The sequence below is a fragment of the Lissotriton vulgaris genome, chromosome 2_1 (assembly GCF_964263255.1).
Source record: "Lissotriton vulgaris chromosome 2_1, aLisVul1.2, whole genome shotgun sequence".
Taxonomy (NCBI): domain Eukaryota; kingdom Metazoa; phylum Chordata; class Amphibia; order Caudata; family Salamandridae; genus Lissotriton; species Lissotriton vulgaris.
Window position 1 is genome coordinate 1,644,814,308 of NC_141687.1, and position 20,331 is coordinate 1,644,834,638.

At 45.3% G+C, this 20,331-nt stretch overlaps 1 protein-coding gene across 2 annotated transcripts in view; it reads left to right on the plus strand.

Moving 5' to 3' along the window:
- The first annotated feature begins 1,052 nt into the window (after positions 1 to 1,052).
- The window catches only part of LOC147733002 (uncharacterized), a 110,987-nt gene continuing 91,708 nt past the window's right edge, over positions 1,053 to 20,331 (plus strand). Inside the window, exon 1 of one of the 2 annotated variants that reach the window (XM_086957544.1) lies at positions 1,053 to 1,492. The gene's annotated coding sequence lies outside the window, so the exon portion shown is untranslated. The remainder of the gene's footprint in view (positions 1,493 to 20,331) is intronic. The other variant, XM_086957546.1, reaches the window with a different exon arrangement.

A 20,331-nucleotide genomic window follows, 5' to 3' on the forward strand; every position in this document is an offset into this window, starting at 1 on the left:
TTGCAGCTTTGTGATTGGCTTAGGGGAGGGGTGGGAGGCTGCCTGCTTCCTGTTCCTGCCAGAGGCAGGAAAGCAGGAGAGTATGTCAGGAGCAGAGCCGAAGCGAGACCCGGGAAGGTATGTTTATTTTATTCGCAACCCCCCACCCCTGAGTCTTGGCAGCAGCGACTGGATGTTACTTGCAAATTAGAGGGGCCTCACATCTTTCCTTTCGCCCAGGGCCCCAGAAGTTCTAGGACTGGCCCTGGGTATGAATACCTTTTATGCGTGATCGTTCATCTTCGTACAATCATCAACCGGCATCTCATCAAATTGGCCAGTTATAGGAGTATTTAATAATTATCTCAAAGTGCAGCGGAGACAGTGGAGAAAGAAGCTTAACAGTTAAGGTGGATTCGGGTATCTGGGGCTCGCCTCCATTCACCACCTGTCACAAGCACTACTCACGGCACACATTTCACCAAACTGCTTTGAATTCCACTGCACGTAGTAGTGTCTGCACTAAGCCAAATGTCTAAATGGAAATTTGGGAGGAAACTAAACAATTCCTGTCAATCATATTATGAGGTGTATAGTTTAAGCAGAAGAGTCCCGAAGAAGAGCAGAGGGCATGAAAGGTAGCCATGCGAGTGAGGAAGATGAGGCAGCGAGAGACAAATGGGTGCAAGAAAGGGACAAGTGGCTCTATCAAGTAGGAGCGATGTGAAGAGCAGAGAAACGAAGGAATGGGTCATAGTGTAACGTAATCTGATGCGCATATATAGCGCTCGAATGCCCTCGGGTCGCGTTTGGGGCGGGCTGTAAGCATGAATAACTTGAACGGACTGGGCTGGAGAAAGAGGGATATAGAGAAGTGCAAAGGAAAAGACAAAGAAAGGGATTGACGGAACCAGCTTAAATTGACCACGGGAAGGGAGTTAGGAAAATTACGGACGGACTGTTTAAATGTCGTTCTTCTGGTCCTTGTCGTTCAGTGATTGAGCCCTTCAGAGCGCCGAGGGGGTGGAGCTCTTCTTCTCTCACTGATTAAGCGTGAGGGTGACGCTTCCGGTAGGCGGGAGTACTTCCTGTTTGCTGTCTGTGCGCGTACTCGTTGTGGAAGACGTGCGGCGGCCTCCGACGAATTGACAGGGTTATTTTTCAGCCGGTCTAGCAGGCGTAAGAGCTGTCTGTGCCACAGCGGGTGCGCAGTACTGTATGGCTGGCCCATGCCCACCCGGGGTAGGCAGCGCTACCCGGAGGAACTTGAACCGCGAGGCAACAGAGGGGGACATTATCTTTAATTAAAGGGGGCGTTGCACTGAGGGTCTGCGCGGGTGAGGGGGCTGCACCGAGAGCTCTCAACACAGGAGAAGTAGTGAGCTACACTTAGTGTCTCTCAACCAAGGACTGCTGCTTTGGGGGGGCTTTCACTACCCGGTGTGCTGCACCCTGCTGTTTCTGTTCACGGCAGTGCCTCGGCTGCTCTACCATCCACCGCCTATACTGGTCTGTGAGTATCTCCTGCTTGCTCTTTTTGTAATACATAATAGAGTAGCGACATCGAAATAATGGTTCTCTTTTGAAGGAATAGAGGCTTTGGCCATACTTGCACACTGTGTCATGCCAGTTAAGCAATACTCTATCGCACAGCTCTTTATTGGCTTTCAAGAAAGCAAATATGTTTTTTTAAAAATGACTATCTATACAAGTAGTGCCGTAGTTATATTTTTATAGCATTTCTTTGAATACTTTACGAAACAGAAGGTACGGATCTACTGTTGTACAGCCCAAATACTTTGTGATGGCTATACAGTCGTCCGGGTACCGTGGTCCTTGCATAGAATTACACACCTAACATCTAACAGATGATGCTTGCAGGGATGCGCAGACAACTTGTGACAAGCTGACCGAATATTACTTATCCGCAAACATAGTCTGTTGTTGAAACTCAGTCACATGTTGCTTATGCCAAATAGGAATAGACTCTGTTGACAGACGTACTCGAGCAGCGGCTGATGAAAGGGTTAGACTACTGTCGAGCGAATGCTGCAGTGAGCAGGCACCTATGAAATGTAAATGTAGCCCGCTGCTTATAGCCTGATACAGAGAGACACCCGTTACCAACCATAGACCAAAGTCGCTGCTATGAAGAAGGCATATGCTGCTGACAGACATTGACTGCTGCTGGCGGACTACCCATAACAGCCATAGCAAACTGCTTTTGAGAGTCAGGCATAGACTGGTGCTGGCATCCTCGTCCTGATACTGAGTGGAGTTGACAGACTAGTAAGAAGACTAGGACATGCTGTTGCTAGCCACAAAAGATTGCTGCTGACAGAGAGACTGTGGATGACATGCTGATACTCCCACAGGCTGCTGCTGACAGATTCTTATACGGATTGTTGCTGACTAACTGGGATGCACATCTGTTGAGAGACTTGATATTTCTGCAGCTTGCTGCCAACTGGCTGGCATTTACTGCTGACAAACTGGCACTTGTTATTATATATGGGGTAACCCAAAGAAAGTCCTAGGACCTGGGTATTAAGTGTTACAAATATGGTGGTCCTAGACGTGAACTTCCACACACAATATTTGATATTATTTTAAAGAAACTTTCTCAATTCTTATTCCACATGCTAAATCAATCCTGCAATGAAGAATTTTGGAAACAAAAAAGGAAAACACAATAGCCCAAAAACAGATGTCCAGTATACACACAAAAGAATTGTTCAATCGTTTTAAAAATAGAGGAGAGAAGACTCTACTGTTTATTCTCAATAAAATTCCTCCTCATGGTACAGTACACAAATATGCAGTTATTATGAAACAAAGGGGTTACCAAAAAAGGGGTAAGGTGCATAGAGTGAGAAGTTCAGTGCTCGTGTGAAAGAGAGAAAGGACCAAGAGGTCAGGGGATGGTGAATTACACAATTGTCTTTGAGTCCAAGGCTAAGATAATCCTTGGTATGGTTCAATAGGAGCCTGCCCTCAATAGTTTTTGCAAAGAAATGTCAATCTTTTTGTCTTTGCGGCGATCAATTCGCTCGGAGCTTCGTATCTTCAGAGGGGGTGAGTGGGCAGGGGCATAGGAGATGCAGGCTCAATGCAGGGGAGATTGTCGACGTTTCGACCCAAGGATACGAAGGGCAGTTTATATCCTCATGGACGGGTCTTCATCAGGACGGGAAGGTGAAGGGAAGGAGCTAAGTTACATTATACTCATGTAACCCCAGCAGTGTGGGCGGACACCCTTTAATGGTGTGCCATTATGCGAAAAGATCAATTCGGTTTATGAAAGCCGTCCAAACGTGCTCTCGAGTACCTCGCTGTGTAGGGCGATGGATGGTAATTGATTAGTCGGTCGAACAGTATACACACTGTGTCTGTGCTTAAAACTGAAGCCGTGTAACGGTATTTGTTGAATTCCAAGTATTCCCGGATAAGTTCATTGATGAGAAGGTTTTCATGCGACAGTTGTGGTTCACTTTGATCGTCTAGTGCATTAAAAACCTCCGCCCGGACTCTTGCTTTTATTTGCCCAAGTACGCCTCTTTTCTCCAAGGTGTCTTTTACAACAGCCTTCAGCTCGCTTACGGTCCGTTGTAAAAGACACCTTGGAGAAAAGAGGCGTACTTGGGCAAATAAAAGCAAGAGTCCTCTTTTCTCCAAGGTGTCTTTTACAACAGCCTTCAGCTCGCTTACGGTCCGTAAGCGAGCTGAAGGCTGTTGTAAAAGACACCTTGGAGAAAAGAGGCTTACTTGGGCAAATAAAAGCAAGAGTCCGGGCGGAGGTTTTTAATGCACTAGACGATCAAAGTGAACCACGTCCACAACTGTCGCATGAAAACCTTCTCATCAATGAACTTATCCGGGAATACTTGGAATTCAACAAATACCGTTACACGGCTTCAGTTTTAAGCACAGACACAGCGTGTATACTGTTCGACCGACTAATCAATTACCATCCATCGCCCTACACAGCGAGGTACTCGAGAGCACGTTTGGACGGCTTTCATAAACCGAATTGATCTTTTCGCATAATGGCACACCATTAAAGGGTGTCCGCCCACACTGCTGGGGTTACATGAGTATAATGTAACTTAGCTCCTTCCCTTCACCTTCCCGTCCTGATGAAGACCCGTCCATGAGGATATAAACTGCCCTTCGTATCCTTGGGTCGAAACGTCGACAATCTCCCCTGCATTGAGCCTGCATCTCCTATGCCCCTGCCCACTCACCCCCTCTGAAGATACGAAGCTCCGAGCGAATTGATCGCCGCAAAGACAAAAAGATTGACATTTCTTTGCAAAAACGATTGAGGGCAGGCTCCTATTGAACCATACCAAGGATTATCTTAGCCTTGGACTCAAAGACAATTGTGTAATTCACCATCCCCCGACCCCTTGGTCCTTTCTCTCTTTCACACGAGCACTGAACTTCTCACTCTATGCACCTTACCCCTTTTTTGGTAACCCCTTTGTTTCATAATAACTGCATATTTGTGTACTGTACCATGAGGAGGAATTTTATTGAGAATAAACAGTAGAGTCTTCTCTCCTCTATTTTTAAAACGATTGAACAATTCTTTTGTGTGTATACTGGACATCTGTTTTTGGGCTATTGTGTTTTCCTTTTTTGTTTCCAAAATTCTTCATTGCAGGATAGATTTCGCATGTGGAATCAGAATTGAGAAAGTTTCTTTAAAATAATATCAAATATTGTGTGTGGAAGTTCACGTCTAGGACCACCATATTTGTAACACGACAAACTGGCACTGGCACATACTTTAGCTGGGAGAGACATATCGACTTCTGCGGTTTGGCAGACATCGTCTTCTTGTGATAGACTAGGTATTGACAAATGCTGCCGCTGACAGGGAAATAATTTTGTGTCTGGAATGAATTGCTTTGGATACCCATATGTTCCACTAGACTGACACTGCTGACAGACCCGATACTCTCACAGATTGGTGGACATACAGGTGTGGCTGCCACTGATGTACTGATACTGACATAAGTTGATACAAACACCCACAGCTGCTAACAAGCTTACATAGCTGTTGATGGACTGGTGCTGGCCGAGCTTCTTGTATAATAGCTGTCGCACTTTAAATATGAAAGTCATTTTTTGCTGTGTGTCGATGTTCGAAATGTCCATGCGTCCTGTTTCATAGTCCTCTCCATACTATGTCACAAGCAGTTACACGTGAAATGCCATGTAGTGCTTAATCTCTATGCTAGTTGTCCTTTTTAGGTTTCGCTGGGGGGCGGAGCCGTTAGGCTCCTCCTCCAGAGAAATCTATTGAGTACAGTAAGGCACTATGGAACACGCCCCCCGTCCCATTGGCTAGCTCCATAAATGGAGCCTAGCCATTGGACGAGGGGCCTGTCCATCAATGCCGGACCAGACACGGGGGCGTTCCCGAGATTCTTTGGCTTTTGCCGACGTCACGCGACGCCGGGAACGCCCCCGAGTCTGTTCCGGCATTGCCGGCACCTCCCTTGCTGCTCGGGACGGGTCTCCTTATTTGTTCCTAGCTGCCCCTCTCCCGCCTCCCTCGTCCTCTCCCGCCCCCCTCCCGCCGTTCGTGTACTCTCCCGCCTCCCTCGTCCTCTCCCGCCCCCCTCCCGCCCCCCTCCCGCCGTTCGTGTACTCTCCCGCCCCCCTCCACTAGAAACTCGCCGTTCTGTGTAAAAGTGATCAGCTGTAGGGGTTTGTGCGTTTTTAGCGGGGATAGGAAACACATCACATAACATTTCCTTAGAGAGAGAGGAGCCGGCGCCCGTGCCTGACGGTGGGCGGGGTTGCTGAATCAGGAGAGGGAAGTGAGAGGAAGATGGCGATCTAACTCCTCCTCCGCTGGTGAGCAGACCCTGCGCGAGAAGCCTCGAGCGCACAAAACTTCACCGGCGGCTCCCCTCTCCTCAAAAAGAACAACAAAGCACCGGCGAGGAGCTGCGTGGAGCCGCTAAAAACCCCCCACAGAGAAAGCGGTAGGAGCAGCAGAGCCCGCCTGAGTGCAGCGGCAGCAGTGGGCGTCCCGGGCAAGCTCTTGTAAGATCCTTGCAATTAATCCCGATTTCCGATTGGTAATTGTGTATTTAAATAAATAAATGCAGCCCAGTTACTCCTTGCACTGACGGAACCGCAAGGGAAAGCAGGCGGTTACACAAGACCACTTGTATTTAAAGAAGCGCTGCTTTCATATGCAACTCCAGGGCTGGTATTGCTGTGGGAGGGGGGATGGCAGCGCCAGAAGCCCCTGTGGGGAGGGCAGTGCACTGCAGCTCGTTCACTGTTGGCATGCCGTGACACGCGTGTTTAAGGCTCTCTGCCTTGTATGCTCACACTTCTGTTATCTGGTCAGCCGTGTGGGTATTTCAGTCTGGTTGAAAATACTGCAGCTTCAGGTGTCTGTCTACGCTAGTGAAAGATCTTGTGGGTAGAGCGCAGTTACACGTGTAGCTTGCCGGCAGGGTTAGATGCCTGGTGTGTCTGCTTCGCGTTTTATCCTTCCATGTAATTTAATTACTGTGGCATTCTGCCTATAAACAGCCCTTATTTCACAGGCTAATTTCCGTTAGGTGTTCAAGCTTCTCTAAGCATTGCCCTTTAAGATAATGTCCAGAGATTAGTTTTACATGCACTGCTTTGATTGCATGCTATATAATAATCATGCCATGTTTTTTTTTTTAGAAAGGAACAGTTTGTGAATGACTGTAGATACTACCCAGAGTCACTCAAAAGGAGTTTGATTTAATTACTCAATGCGTGACTAGTTGTCCCGTTTTCCTGCAGTATTATATACTCATTCTATTTGTTTTGGCCAACTTTATAGGCATTTTAAAGATAACAGCTTGTGATGAGTAGAGATCTGTGATGAAGAGCCCCCCGACCACCCCCACCAACCTCCTCTGTCCCAGAGATCTACTGGCTTTTATGTGTAAATGTGGTTAGCAGGAGTCTGACCAAACTAGCTGCAGAGGCCCCATGGGAGAGGCCTGGCTCCTCACTGATACCAGGCAGGCCCAGGAGCATATTGGCACTGGAGTGCGGATGGCAGGTGACCATATGTTCTGTTCGACCCCACTTATCACAATCCCTGCAATCTGTATCCCTTTGCTGTGCTTACAATACATGTTTACCCTCGCAGCATGCGCTTTTAGTGTATCCCTGCCAACTCTTGATAGTTTCCTCCTCGCACTTGATGTTTTAATACCATCTGTTATAAGTGTGCTTAGAACTGTAAGGCTTAACCGACAAGCACAATTATGTATGTTGATCATTGTATACATTGAGGTACGATTTGTGCAATTTTTCTCTCAGGGCGTTTTATTAATATTATCGGACTGAAATTGACTGTGCAGCCTTTTCCCCACAGTTTCTTGCCAGGGTTTGTCCACAACTCCTTCGCAGCGGTTCCTTCTGGTTGGGCATCCCAACGCGCTTTCAAGGCAGCTCAGCTTTCTTTAACAATTACATTGGTGCACGATTGATGTGTGCATTTATATTCCAATGTGCACTGCTTACTAAAGGAAGCACATTTGTTATATTTTCTGGCCAGGGAGGCACATATGATATATGTACTTATCAGATCCGTTTATTGTTGCCAATTATGTATACATTTCCTTAATTGTGTGTTGTTTCTACAGCCATGTATCCCTGCGAAGCAGTTACATTATTTCTCCTGTCGCCAAAGAAACCTTGGAATTAAGTGACAGCTTATTAATCATTTCAATACTTAACTTCTCTACAGGAAAGCTTAAAAATATTGGCAAACCCAATAGATCTCCCTAAACACTTGTTTCTGTTTGCCTCTCCTGGGCCCTGTTCCTTTCCACCCACTATAGTTTTAGGGGTGTGGGCGTTCTATTATTAAAAGAATATTACTGTACCTACCCACTGCTGCTGCTGGCTTTTCGTTAGTGTACTTTTACAGTTTCCTTGAAATACCATGCAATGTTGATTCCCTGTGATGGATTAATGATCACAATTAATGCCTTGGTTTCATACTGGAACTGGTTAATGTGCAGAGTGGTGAGTGCAGAGTGGTGAGTGCAGAGTGGTGAGTGCAGAGTGGTGAGTGCAGAGTGGTGAGTGCAGAGTGGTGAGTGCAGAGTGGTGAGTGCAGAGTGGTGAGTGCAGAGTGGTGAGTGCAGAGTGGTGAGTGCAGAGTGACTAGGGAGTGCAGAGTGACTAGGGAGTGCAGAGTGACTAGGGAGTGCAGAGTGACTAGGGAGTGCAGAGTGACTAGGGAGTGCAGAGTGACTAGGGAGTGCAGAGTGACTAGGGAGTGCAGAGTGACTAGGGAGTGCAGAGTGACTAGGGAGTGCAGAGTGACTAGGGAGTGCTAGAGTGTGCTAGGGAGTGCAAGGGAGTGCAGAGTGACTAGGGAGTGCTAGAGTGTGCTAGGGAGTGCAAGGGAGTGCAGAGTGACTAGGGAGTGCTAGAGTGTGCTAGGGAGTGCAAGGGAGTGCAGAGTGACTAGGGAGTGCTAGAGTGTGCTAGGGAGTGCAAGGGAGTGCAGAGTGACTAGGGAGTGCTAGAGTGTGCTAGGGAGTGCAAGGGAGTGCAGAGTGACTAGGGAGTGCTAGAGTGTGCTAGGGAGTGCAAGGGAGTGCAGAGTGACTAGGGAGTGCAGAGTGACTAGGGAGTGCTAGAGTGTGCTAGGGAGTGCAAGGGAGTGCAGAGTGACTGCAGAGTGCTAGGGAGTGCAGAGTAACTGCAGAGTGACTGCAGAGTGCTAGGGAGTGCAGAGTGACTACAGAGTGCCAGGGAGTGCAGAGTGACTGCAGAGTGCTAGGGAGTGCCGAGTGACTGCAGAGTGCTAGGGAGTGCCGAGTGACTGCAGAGTGCTAGGGAGTGCCGAGTGACTGCAGAGTGCTAGGGAGTGCAGAGTGACTGCAGAGTGCTAGGGAGTGCAGAGTGACTGCAGAGTGCTAGGGAGTGCAGAGTGACTGCAGAGTGCTAGGGAGTGCAGAGTGACTGCAGAGTGCTAGGGAGTGCTAGGGACTGCAGAGTGACTGCAGAGATTAAGCTAATGGCAATGTAAATGACAATGCCATTTATTTATCTGTTTTCAAAACCAACACATAAATACACATTTTGTCATTTACAATGCCAATAGCTCTAACTTTTCCAAAGGCGAAACCATTGCATTGTAAATGCTTGTTCACTTGGGTACCTGTGTTTGTTTATGTGTGTTTTTCCAGCCTTTTATTTCTTGTGCTGTGTTGCTAGCTATGAGTTTTGCTTTTCACAGATTAGGAATGCAGAAATGATAGTACCAGAACATGAACTGCAGGAGTTAGTAGTGTAATCGTTTCTGATGGAGAAAATTAGGTTACTGGTTAAGGAGAGTGTGGTAAGTAGAGTCTCTGACTAGATGTAACAAGGGATAATTTAATAAGGAGCACAGCAAGACAATAACCCAACGCCTGCTGACCTACTCCAACTGATCCAGCAGAACGCGAGTCATACAATTCAGTACAACCATTCTGGAATACAGGGAGGCCATAGAGAGGAGAGGTAACAATAGAGACTACATTAGAAAAGAAACACAGTAAGTTTACAACAGAGAGGTTGAAACTCTACTCTAGCAGCAACCACAATCTGTTCCTGGGAAAACACAAGCAAACCCTAAATTAACCTGTACTCAACTCTCTGGTAGCCTGTTACAAATCAGTCATGCTTAACTTAGCTGTGCTAGCATAGAAACGTTTTTCTTTAATTTCAGTTCAAACAGTAACTTACAATGGGGGTCGCCAACTCCACACCAACATTTTCTTCTCTGCAATAGATTTTTGCCACTGTTTTGGAATGGAGCATTGATAGAAAACCTCTCAATAGACATAATCAAATTAGCTATTTAGTTCAGTCTATTAAGGGTTTTGGATCAGTTGGAAAACCTTTATTTTTCTATAAGAGTTTAGTATTTGTTTTGTCTTTGTATTCAGATTAGTAAATCAGATCTGTTTACATAAATATCAAGAAAGGTCATAGTTGGAATCAATCAAGTAAATTGCAACGTGTTCCTTAAAGGAAATGAGTCCCTATCCTTCTTTAGGCAGTCTAACTTACCAGAACCCATAAAGAGTCATTATGGAAAAGAACAAGATTTAAAGGAGCATTCAAATAGAATCAGATTGAAGCCGAACTCCCTATGAAGAGTAGGTCCAGAAACTCATCCAATTCTCTTCTTTCAAATCAGCATCCGCAAACAGTCGCAGTAGCAATTGTTCAAAGTTAAGACAAGAAAATAGTTCAATTGTTATCCATAACTGTTAAAGAAAATAGACACCCACAAAGTAGAAGGCGGGGGAGATCACCGTCATGAGTAGCTCACAGCAAACAGAGTGAGCAGTGCTAAGGGAGAAACGGATGGTTGCCGAAGAATAACCTAGACTGGACTTTCTTAATTCTAACTAGGAACACATATATTATAAAATACAAAACATATGTAACAATCCATATTGGTGTTAGGTCATCTTAAGCCAATGAGAAAAGGTATGTGATGGTCTGTGTCTTCTTTCTTTGTTTCCACAGTAAACTTACAAAGTCAGAAAGGTGCCGTCTACACGTGTCAACTTAGTTGCTGAACATTCATGTGCGTTAGCTTTACTCTGAGTTCCCACGAGAACCCTGCAGTCTAAACTATCAACTATCCAGTTTTGCGCTGCATAACAATGAACTGTTCTAATGTCAGAAACATTCTAGTTGTAACCTACAATATTAAGTCATGAGACTAATGTCTTTGTGCAAGCATTATTGGGTTAATACACTATTCAGTATTCACCTTTGTGAATATGTGGAATCTAGAAAACTAACTAAATACAATGAGAACATATAGCTTAGGAAAAGAAGAAATGCCTTTTTAAAGTCAGCACATCTACAGAGATGACATATTTAAACAAGTGAAGTTGAATCATTTATCAAATCATATTTCATAGCTCAGCATTTCCACTAAGCAGTTATTTATTAAAGAAGAAAATTGACTGAAAGGTAGATAATGGAAGAAGCCTAGTCTCCCTAGTAGGGTAATTACAATAGGAATGAGTGCTTACTGCAAAAATCATGCTACACATTAATTTTGTACTTTCAACACCTTCAGCGCAGCGCAAATTTTCGCGCTGTGGTAAAGGTTCTAAGAAACGGGCTAGGCTGTGACGGAACGGTTCCGTCATAAAAACAGCCCAACCGGCGCTCGTGACGGAACCGTTCCGTCACAAGCATCGAAGGGGTTAAGAAAAATCACATTTTCCTACATTGCATTCTAGTAAGCATTTTCGTGTTAATGTCTAGTGTAAGTAATTTTTCTTGTAAATTTTTCTTGTCAAATTTTTCTAGTGTAAAGTATGACATGTATTAAAGGTACATTCTTCTACTCTATCAATCCCCCATCTGGTTATCTTAACCTCTTAAGCGCTGCCGACGGCCAACGGTCGTCACGAGCGCTACCTCCCCAGTGCTGCGCACGACCATTGGACGTCCATTCAGCACTAGTTCCAATGGACAGCGCAGCACTGGGGAGGGATATTTGCGCCGCAGCTAAGGTGTTAACCATCACACAAATTCATTTCCTATATGAGTTCCTTTCAGAGTGCACATTCTTAATCTGTTGAGTCTTGACTATTCCTTTTTTGACCTGTAATTTTCAGTGACTTCATGTAATCGTCATTCATTATTCCTCTCAAACCTAAATCCTTTTCACATAACTTTTTTTGCATCTTGTCCTGTCTTTGTGTAAAATACATCTGCAGCTTACTAAGAAAACAAAGAAATATTCAATATAGCCGTATAATATTGGCTTTAGAATAGCTTTCAAAATACCCTTTGCTGCAGTTGAAACAAATTCCCAATTGTGTAAACCTCTTTCCTAAATAAAAAACAAAAACACTTGGTGTTTCCAATTAATGTAATTCAGGTTCTAAACCTGAAATGTTCTTTGCATAGCCTTCCATTTCTTTATTTCCATCAGGTATGTATGAAAAGCAGTGAGTTAATGTAAGCATTTGCAGACCCCCCCTTTTCTCGGCGAGTAAAATGTCTAATGCAAGTTGGTCTTGGAGTACCATATAGCAATCAACTCAGTGTTAATTGTAAGCAAAGCTCCAGGTGTGCTCGTTGTCATCTTGCCAATGGTAGCCAACTTTCTTTTCTTTTTGACATTTAACCTCTTCGAAGCTTATGACAAGCTCAGCTCATCATGAGGCACAGTGGAGCTGTTCTCATGACGAGCTGAGCTTGTTATAACTGTCGCGTAACGCCCACGCGGGGCTAATTCCCCTCCTGTACGGGCGTTCCATGGGAGTGGGCGGAGTCGTGATGAGCTCAGCTCGTCATGAGCACAGCTCCACTGTGCAGCATGACTAGCTGGGCTCGTCACGAGAACCGCGGGGCCGCCCTCCTCCCCACCCCCCACCCCCCGCACCGTGGGAGAATTAGCCCCGCATGGAAGGTGTTAAAATAATCCCTACAGGTGGAATGCTTGCTCCAAATATGTCTCCTATTCCAGTTTCAACATTTTGTTTCTGTGTGATGGTGTCCTTGTAAATGCGTCTAAGCTTTGTACATGATACATCTTAGGGATTCGTATGCCTAAATAACAAATACCTTTCCAAACAGTTGGCAACAAGAAATACGAATTTAGTCCACAGTTATAGTCCACTCCAGGAAACACATTATTTTCTCCTTGTAAGACTTGACAACTTTCTCCTGTCATTTCAAATTGTGTTCACAACTACTGATTTCTACATGTTTGTTTTGTTTGGGTGTCCATCTTATGTAAATGAAAATATTTCCTTGGTGGTGGCATTCTAATCGAAATTCTTAGAAAACCATTTCTTTCTAAATTCATTCTTCCTTTTTTCAAACATTTTCTAATACATCACTATCTTTATTGCTAGTTCCTGATATGTTAGTATGCTTTTCTTCTAAGGCAATTTATATATATATATATATATATATATATATATATATATATATATATATATATATATATCCAATCCTTGCAGTTAGCACACAAACGAGGAAAATACACTGGAAGTTGAACAATTAGTGCTTCATTTATTTCGAACTCTTGCTAGCAGCAGCCCAACAAGAAACCAGCATTCTTCACAATTCAAGCCAGACGCGTTTCAGCTACGTGAGACCTTTCTTCAGTGGCAGCAAAGACTGGAAGTTCGCGCTGCATCACAACCTAAACATTAATACCTTGCACCTGCCTCAGTGGGCGTGGCACTCCTAAGCCTTCTGGTGCTTGTAGGCTGTATGCTTCAGTGTTCCCAAGTGGGTGCCTAATTACAGTCTTTGAAAAATTGCTATAAGTGAACTCCGCAGTGGGTGAATGCAACCTTTCTTGTGTTGCCGCTGCCTTGCTTTACAGAAGACGAAAATGCACTTTTGCAGACTCCACCCTGACATGGGGTCAGCTCCTTCCTCCCTTATCGTTCTCAGCGCTGTGTTCGGCCAAGACGGGCCCGCTTTGCAGCAGTGGTTCTTTCCTCAACGGCCGTGCTCGCCGTTTATAAATCCAATCCTTGCAGGTAGCACACAAACGAGGAAAATACACTGGAAGTTGAACAATTAGTGCTTCATTTATTTCGAACTCTTGCTAGCAGCAGCCCAACAAGAAACCAGCATTCTTCACAATTCAAGCCAGACGCGTTTCAGGTGCGTGAGACCTTTCTTCAGTGGCAGCAAAGACTGGAAGTTCGCGCTGCATCACAACCTAAACATTAATACCTTGCACCTGCCTCAGTGGGCGTGGCACTCCTAAGCCTTCTGGTGCTTGTAGGCTGTATGCCTCAGTGTTCCCAAGTGGGTGCCTAATTACAGTCTTTGAAAAATTGCTATAAGTGAACTCCGCAGTGGGTGAATGCAACCTTTCTTGTGTTGCCGCTGCCTTGCTTTACAGAAGACGAAAATGCACTTTTGCAGACTCCACCCTGACATGGGGTCAGCTCCTTCCTCCCGATCGTTCTCAGCGCTGTGTTCGGCCAAGACGGCTTCTGTAAAGCAAAGCAGCGGCAACACAAGAAAGGTTGCATCCAACTTCTTACAATAAATTCATATATCCGTATTGTTAACAATGAATTCATTTTATAAAGCAATATATTTGCTTCCTAGTATGTTAACAGGGATCTGTTTACGCACCACGATTGCCGTATTTTATTCCTATTGTGCCGTGTATCGGCTACTAGGCAACATTTCAATTATCATGCCGTGTATCGGCCAAATTCATATCATTAAGCAATACCATATTGTCGTCACTCTCACATGCTAGACGTTAATACAAGGACCACTGGATTATTGGCCTATATCGCCAATTTTTCTTTTCTTCTGTTTCACTTTCCACTCTTTGCTAGATCTGACACTAACTAATCTCCTAGATGTACTGCCATCTCTTCTCCACTGTTCAACCCTTTGGGAGTTTTTGTTTCCAGGTCAATAATGAATCTAGATTCAAATCTTCTTCTTAATTTCTTTGTTCTGTCACCACCACGAACATCAAAAAGTACATGGTCTAATCCAAAAAAGCGCAGAAGATCCCTGTTACTATGGTGCTATTCTGCGAAATGCCGGGCCACTGGGTAATTAGCATCTTTTTTAGCTATTGCCCTCATGTGTTCGAGAATTGGAATCTTCACTGGATGAATAGTACTTCCGATGTTCTTTTGCCCACACGGGCACACCAAGCAATAGACTACATGTGATGTATTACAAGTTAAAAATGTATTGATGCATCTAGGTGTTTTTTGTCCTGGTATTTCGTAAGTAAAAGTTCTTTTACTTGCCACACAGGCCTTACACTTACTACAAGGATAAAATCCCCTCATCTCCTTTAGTGTACCACTCAGCCGTGCTACTGTTTCTAGGTGACTATGAACAATAGTATCCCTTATTGATCTAGCTTTTCTAAAGGTGATCAGTGGTTGGGTAGGTATATCATCTCCAATTATACTGTCAGTTTTCAATATATGCCAATTTTTCCTCAAAATGTTTCTAAGTTGATTGGCATTACTTGAAAATGGTGTAATACATCTAAATTTAGATATATTATCACTCTTAGCCTCTTTTTAGGTCGAGCAGACCTACCCTCAATGCGTGAGCATTGAAGGTGTCTGCTTCAGACCTATTATGGCCCGTATTTAGGAATGTGGACAGCTATCAGACGCGCGCTTTGACAATGTCAGATTTCACCTCGGGAGTGCGCGTCTGAGCTGCGCTTGCGCGGAGCAAAGCCCTTGCTCACACACAGACACAGGCAGCCCCCACCCCTCTGCATGCACGCACGCACACACACACACAGGCGCGCGCATGCACACGCAGGCACACGGCACACATACAGGCACACGTCACACTATCCCCTGCCTCGCATTCTCTCTCAATCACACACAGTCACGCATGCGCACACACATTCCCTCGCGCACACACTCCCCCCCCCCCTCCCCTCCCCTTCCCTCCCCTCCCCCACAGGCATACACACAGGCACGCACAGACTTCACATCAGCCCTGGGCCCCACTCACCGACTGCGCTCTTCCGGCGGGGCTCCTCTCACGCTCCGCTCCTCACGGCGCGGCGCGTCTCCTCTTCTGAATCGGGGCTCCCTCAGGTCAGAGGAGCCCCGCAACAGGCGCCACACTCCTCCTTCTCCCCGGCCCCCTCCTGGGGACCCGGGCTACCCCGGACCGGCAGGGCGCTCCATGCGCCGGCATGACTTCTCACGGACCCCGGGAGGCGGGACTTCCGGTCGGCCGCGAGTGGATTGGCCGGCCGGCCAAGAGCTTCCGGGTCGCCGCCATATTTAGTATTGTTTTAAGTGGGTGCTCCCTGTCTGTCTCTCCTCTCACAGAAGCTGGGTGCCTCTGGTAGCCCTCCACTTGATCCCATTACATCTCTTTTACCAAATATCCATCTGTGGATAACCATAAAAAACGGAAAAGATTTATCCAGAAATGCGTCAGAGCAGGTAAGCAATGTTGTATATGGTGCGGGGAGTTTTCGCTGTTAGATTTATTTATAAGCGACTTCCTGTATCCTGTTTATCTTCTACTTCTCATTGATCTACCTACGAACATGCTTGCCCCTCCTTCACCCCCCTACTCACTAAAGGTCCCTAGAAGTAAATCCCCTGAAGTTATCGTTTAGACATTGACGTCGATTCACTAAAAAGAGGGTTGGGAACTCGATTTAACGCTCCCTTCGACCCCCCCCAGAGACATGGCTGTCTTGATCCATTCAACCCTCAGTGGCCTCCTGTGTACTGATAAAGAGCTGTTGGAAGGGAAAGAGAGGGCATTGCTCAACAGTTACGGTGACCAACTGGTTATTTTCTCTTGTCCGCTCTCTCTATTATTGTCTCGGTTGTTCCTTCTGCATTCTCTCTTTATCTCAACCCATCTTTCGTTGCCTTAAAGTTCCTCCATGTTTCATGCTCACTAGTATAGCGCCGCGACGGACGAGCAGTGTGCTCTATTTCAGTGTATACACTTGCTCATTCCCTCTTTCTCTGGCTCCCTCTCCCCTCTTTAAGTCTCCGGACCCCCCCATCCCCCCTTCGCCCCTCACTCCCTCTCTTCACACACACCCCTCCCGCTCTGTTGTAATTACTGCTCTGAAGAGCTCTGTGACTCTCGCAGAACACACAGCAAGAGTCGCCTCCAGAGCTCTCGTTAAACACCCCTCGGTGAGAGCAGACGGGAGCCGAGGCTGTAGCAGAGACTCAAGAGCAGGGACGGGGGAGAGTGCACACAGCTGGAGTAAGACCAGCTGCACCACCCCATAGCGGGGGCTCCTGCATCAACAGCCATTAACCCCCCCTGCAAGGATTTCTGCACCACCATCCACCGACCTCTAGACCAACAGTCCCTACAATACCATCCACAGACCTCCCCAGCCAGGATTTCTGCATCACAACCAACACACCTCTAGACCACCAGTCCCTACAATACCATCCACAGACCTAACAGCCAGGAAGACTGGACCACCATCCACAAACCTTCCCAGCCAGGATTTCTGCACCGCCATCCACAGACCTCCAGACTATCATTGACAAACCCAACGCAGTCGGCTGTTAAGCCAACTTCTACAGACTGCACCCAACCAGCTGTCCATCACTATGCACAGTCCTGCCTAACCCCCACATCCAGGAACTCTGCACCATCATCCACAGACCGACACACCCAGACATCTTACACCATCCTCCACAGACCGCACCCATAAACATGTCCTACAATACCACCCACAGACCCACTCACAGCAGGAAGACTGGACCACCATCCACAGACCTTACCAGCCAGAATTTCTGCACCGCCATCCACAGACCTCTAGACTACAATTGTCAGACCCAACGCAGTTGTCTGTTAAGCCAAATTCTACAGACTGGTGTCACATTTGCGAAAGTTGTACCTATTGGCATTGTAAATGACAAAGCTATTAATTTAGCTATTTTCAAAACCAAACATAAATAAAAAATTTGTCATTTACAATACCAATAGCTCAAACTTTCCTAATGCGAGACCTATTGCATTGCAAATGCTTGTTCTTTAGGTCTCGTGACCTATCAATGCGCATGCGCATTGAGAGAAGCGAGACTATAGCCACTTAAACAGACTTTACCCAACTAGTATCCCAACTGGCGATGTGGTGCTGTGCCCGAGGCTTTTAGGTCAATGCGCAAGCGCATTGACCTAAAATGCGCGTGCACATCACCAAATCGCCGTCTGTTCCCTCAGCCGCACTCCTCCCACACCTTTGAAGTGAAGCTTAGCTTCACTTCAAAGGCCCCTGCTGCTTTCACACCCTCTCGTCGCTCCGCCCCCTCCCCTGCCCGCCGTGTCGCATTTCTCCTCCCCCCTCCCCTACTCTCTCTTCCCTCCGTCTTGTTTTTTTTTTTTTACCCGCTCTGCCCCCTCCCCTGCCCGCCGTGTCGCATCGTCACGGCAGTTTTGAAAGTAGGGGCAGAAGAGCGCCACAGATCAAAAGTCTGCGGCTTCTCGAATTACTATAAAGTTCCAAGACCTTAAAGTTAGATCGCGTCATAACTACTGTACTACGGCTCCGAGAAGGGCAACACGTTTTTAAAACCGAAGATACTTACAATCACGAAACTGTACTTAATTGCAAAACCGCCACAATGAAACGCCATGGTGTGCTTCAAAGAAAGTGTTATGGTTTGATCTAAAAAGTAAAAACCTCTCAAACTGGCCACTTTGGACACCAATCACTAAAACGGGCTTTTGTTCGGGTGAGGTGGTGAGCATAAACGTAAAAAAGCAATTTCTATCTTTTTTAAATAGTAGGCAAAACCATAACATCCCTTAATGTGACTTTTGCCTTAGAATGAATTACACATTTCTGGAAAAAACGAGGTCGATTGAACATTTCGTTAAAAAGTATTTTCAATTTGTACCATATTCATAAGCCCTTGGCATCAGCGTGACTGTCGCAGGGTTGTCGGACTAGTAAAATGCCGGCTGCTTGTGGTCTTAAAACACAGCTGATTGAACCGTGTCCAAGACTCTGGGTTGTGACATGTGGCAAAGCAGGGCTGGCCTCAGTAGCACCACAGAACCAGCTAATCAGGTCCAGCTACAGTGGCATCAGCGGCTGCAGCGCGGCCTGCCACTGCCCTGCCTCTGTTGCTTGTATACTGTTTCTGTCCGTGCTGGTAAGAAAATGGCAGTAGCATCAGAGTCCGACGTGATAAAGCAGCCAGGCACTAGTAACAAACCGCGATGCTTCCTGTTCAGCATCAAACTGGTTTACCCGCTAGCCCTAGTCCTACCCAAAGGAGCTGCCTGTCCTTCCGAATCGACAGTATTCGGCTAAAAATGGCCACAAAAGCCTCCAGATAATGTGCAAAAGAACAATAGCATCAAAATACATAGCCAGTAGTAGAAATTAAAACACAGGAATAAAATGCATGAATCATCCGGTGAAATAAGTGTCGCATCGTCATGGCAGTTTTGAAAGTAGGGGCAGAAGAGCGCCACAGATCAAAAGTCTGCGGCTTCTCGAATTACTATAAAGTTCAAAGACCTTAAAGTTAGATCGCATCATAATTACTGTACTGCTCCTAGAAGGGCAACACGTTTTTAAAAGCGAAGATACTTACAATCATGAAACTGTACTTAATTGCAAAACCGCCACAATGAAACGCCATGGTGTGCTTCAAAGAAAGTGTTATGGTTTGATCTAAAAAGTAAAAACCTCTCAAACTGGCCACTTTGGACACCAATCACTAAAACGGGCTTTTGTTCGGGTGAGGTGGTGAGCATAAACTATACCACTCAGAACCATATAATTACATGCCACACAATTACACTCTACTGAATACAACATACACTCCACACAATACCACTCAGTGCCGCATAATTAAATGCTACATAATTACACTGCGCTCAACGCAACATACACTCCGAATACCAATCAGTGCCACATAATTACACACCACATAATTACACTCTACTAAATGCAACACACACTCCACACAATACCACATAATTGTATGCCACATAATTACAATGCAACATACACTCCAAACAATAACACTCAGTGCCACATAGTTAGACGCCCCACAATTACACTCTACTGAATACAACATACACTCCTCATAATACCACTCAGTGCCACATAATTAAATGCTATATAATTACACTGCGCTCAACGCAAAATACCCTCCAAATAGCACTCAGTGCCACATAATTACACTGCACTCAATGCAACATACACTACAACACCCACTCAGTACAACAACATTTTATGTTACGTATTTACACTGCGCTCAACGCAACATACACTCAAAATACCACTCACTACCACATAATTACACACCACAATATTACACTTTTAATCTTGATTTTTAAGAAATATAACATACGCAACACATAATCTTCTCACAATTTTTTTTAAATGTAGTGCCATTAGACATTACATAAATTATGTAATTAATAATTACATATAAAATGTATAAGCCATTAAGATTTGTCATATCAATACATGTAAGACAGGGGAATACTAAACATCTAGCTTTAATAATGCTATAGGTGTCACATTTGCAAATTCTATAAATATTGGCATTTACAATAACAAAATTAATACATTTGCTATTATAAAAACATAAACATAACTTAAAAAATTACTACATTTACAAGACCAATAGCTCCAACTTTTCTAATGCGAGACCTATTGCATTTCCAATGCTTGTTTTCTTGTAACCGGTCTTTTCTAGGGATATTAGTCACTCTGTCCAATGTACTATTAAGCAGTTCTTCACTGTAGCCCCTAACTTTGAATCTTTCCTTACTTTTTGCTACTGTATGATCAAAGTCTTTTTGATTAGT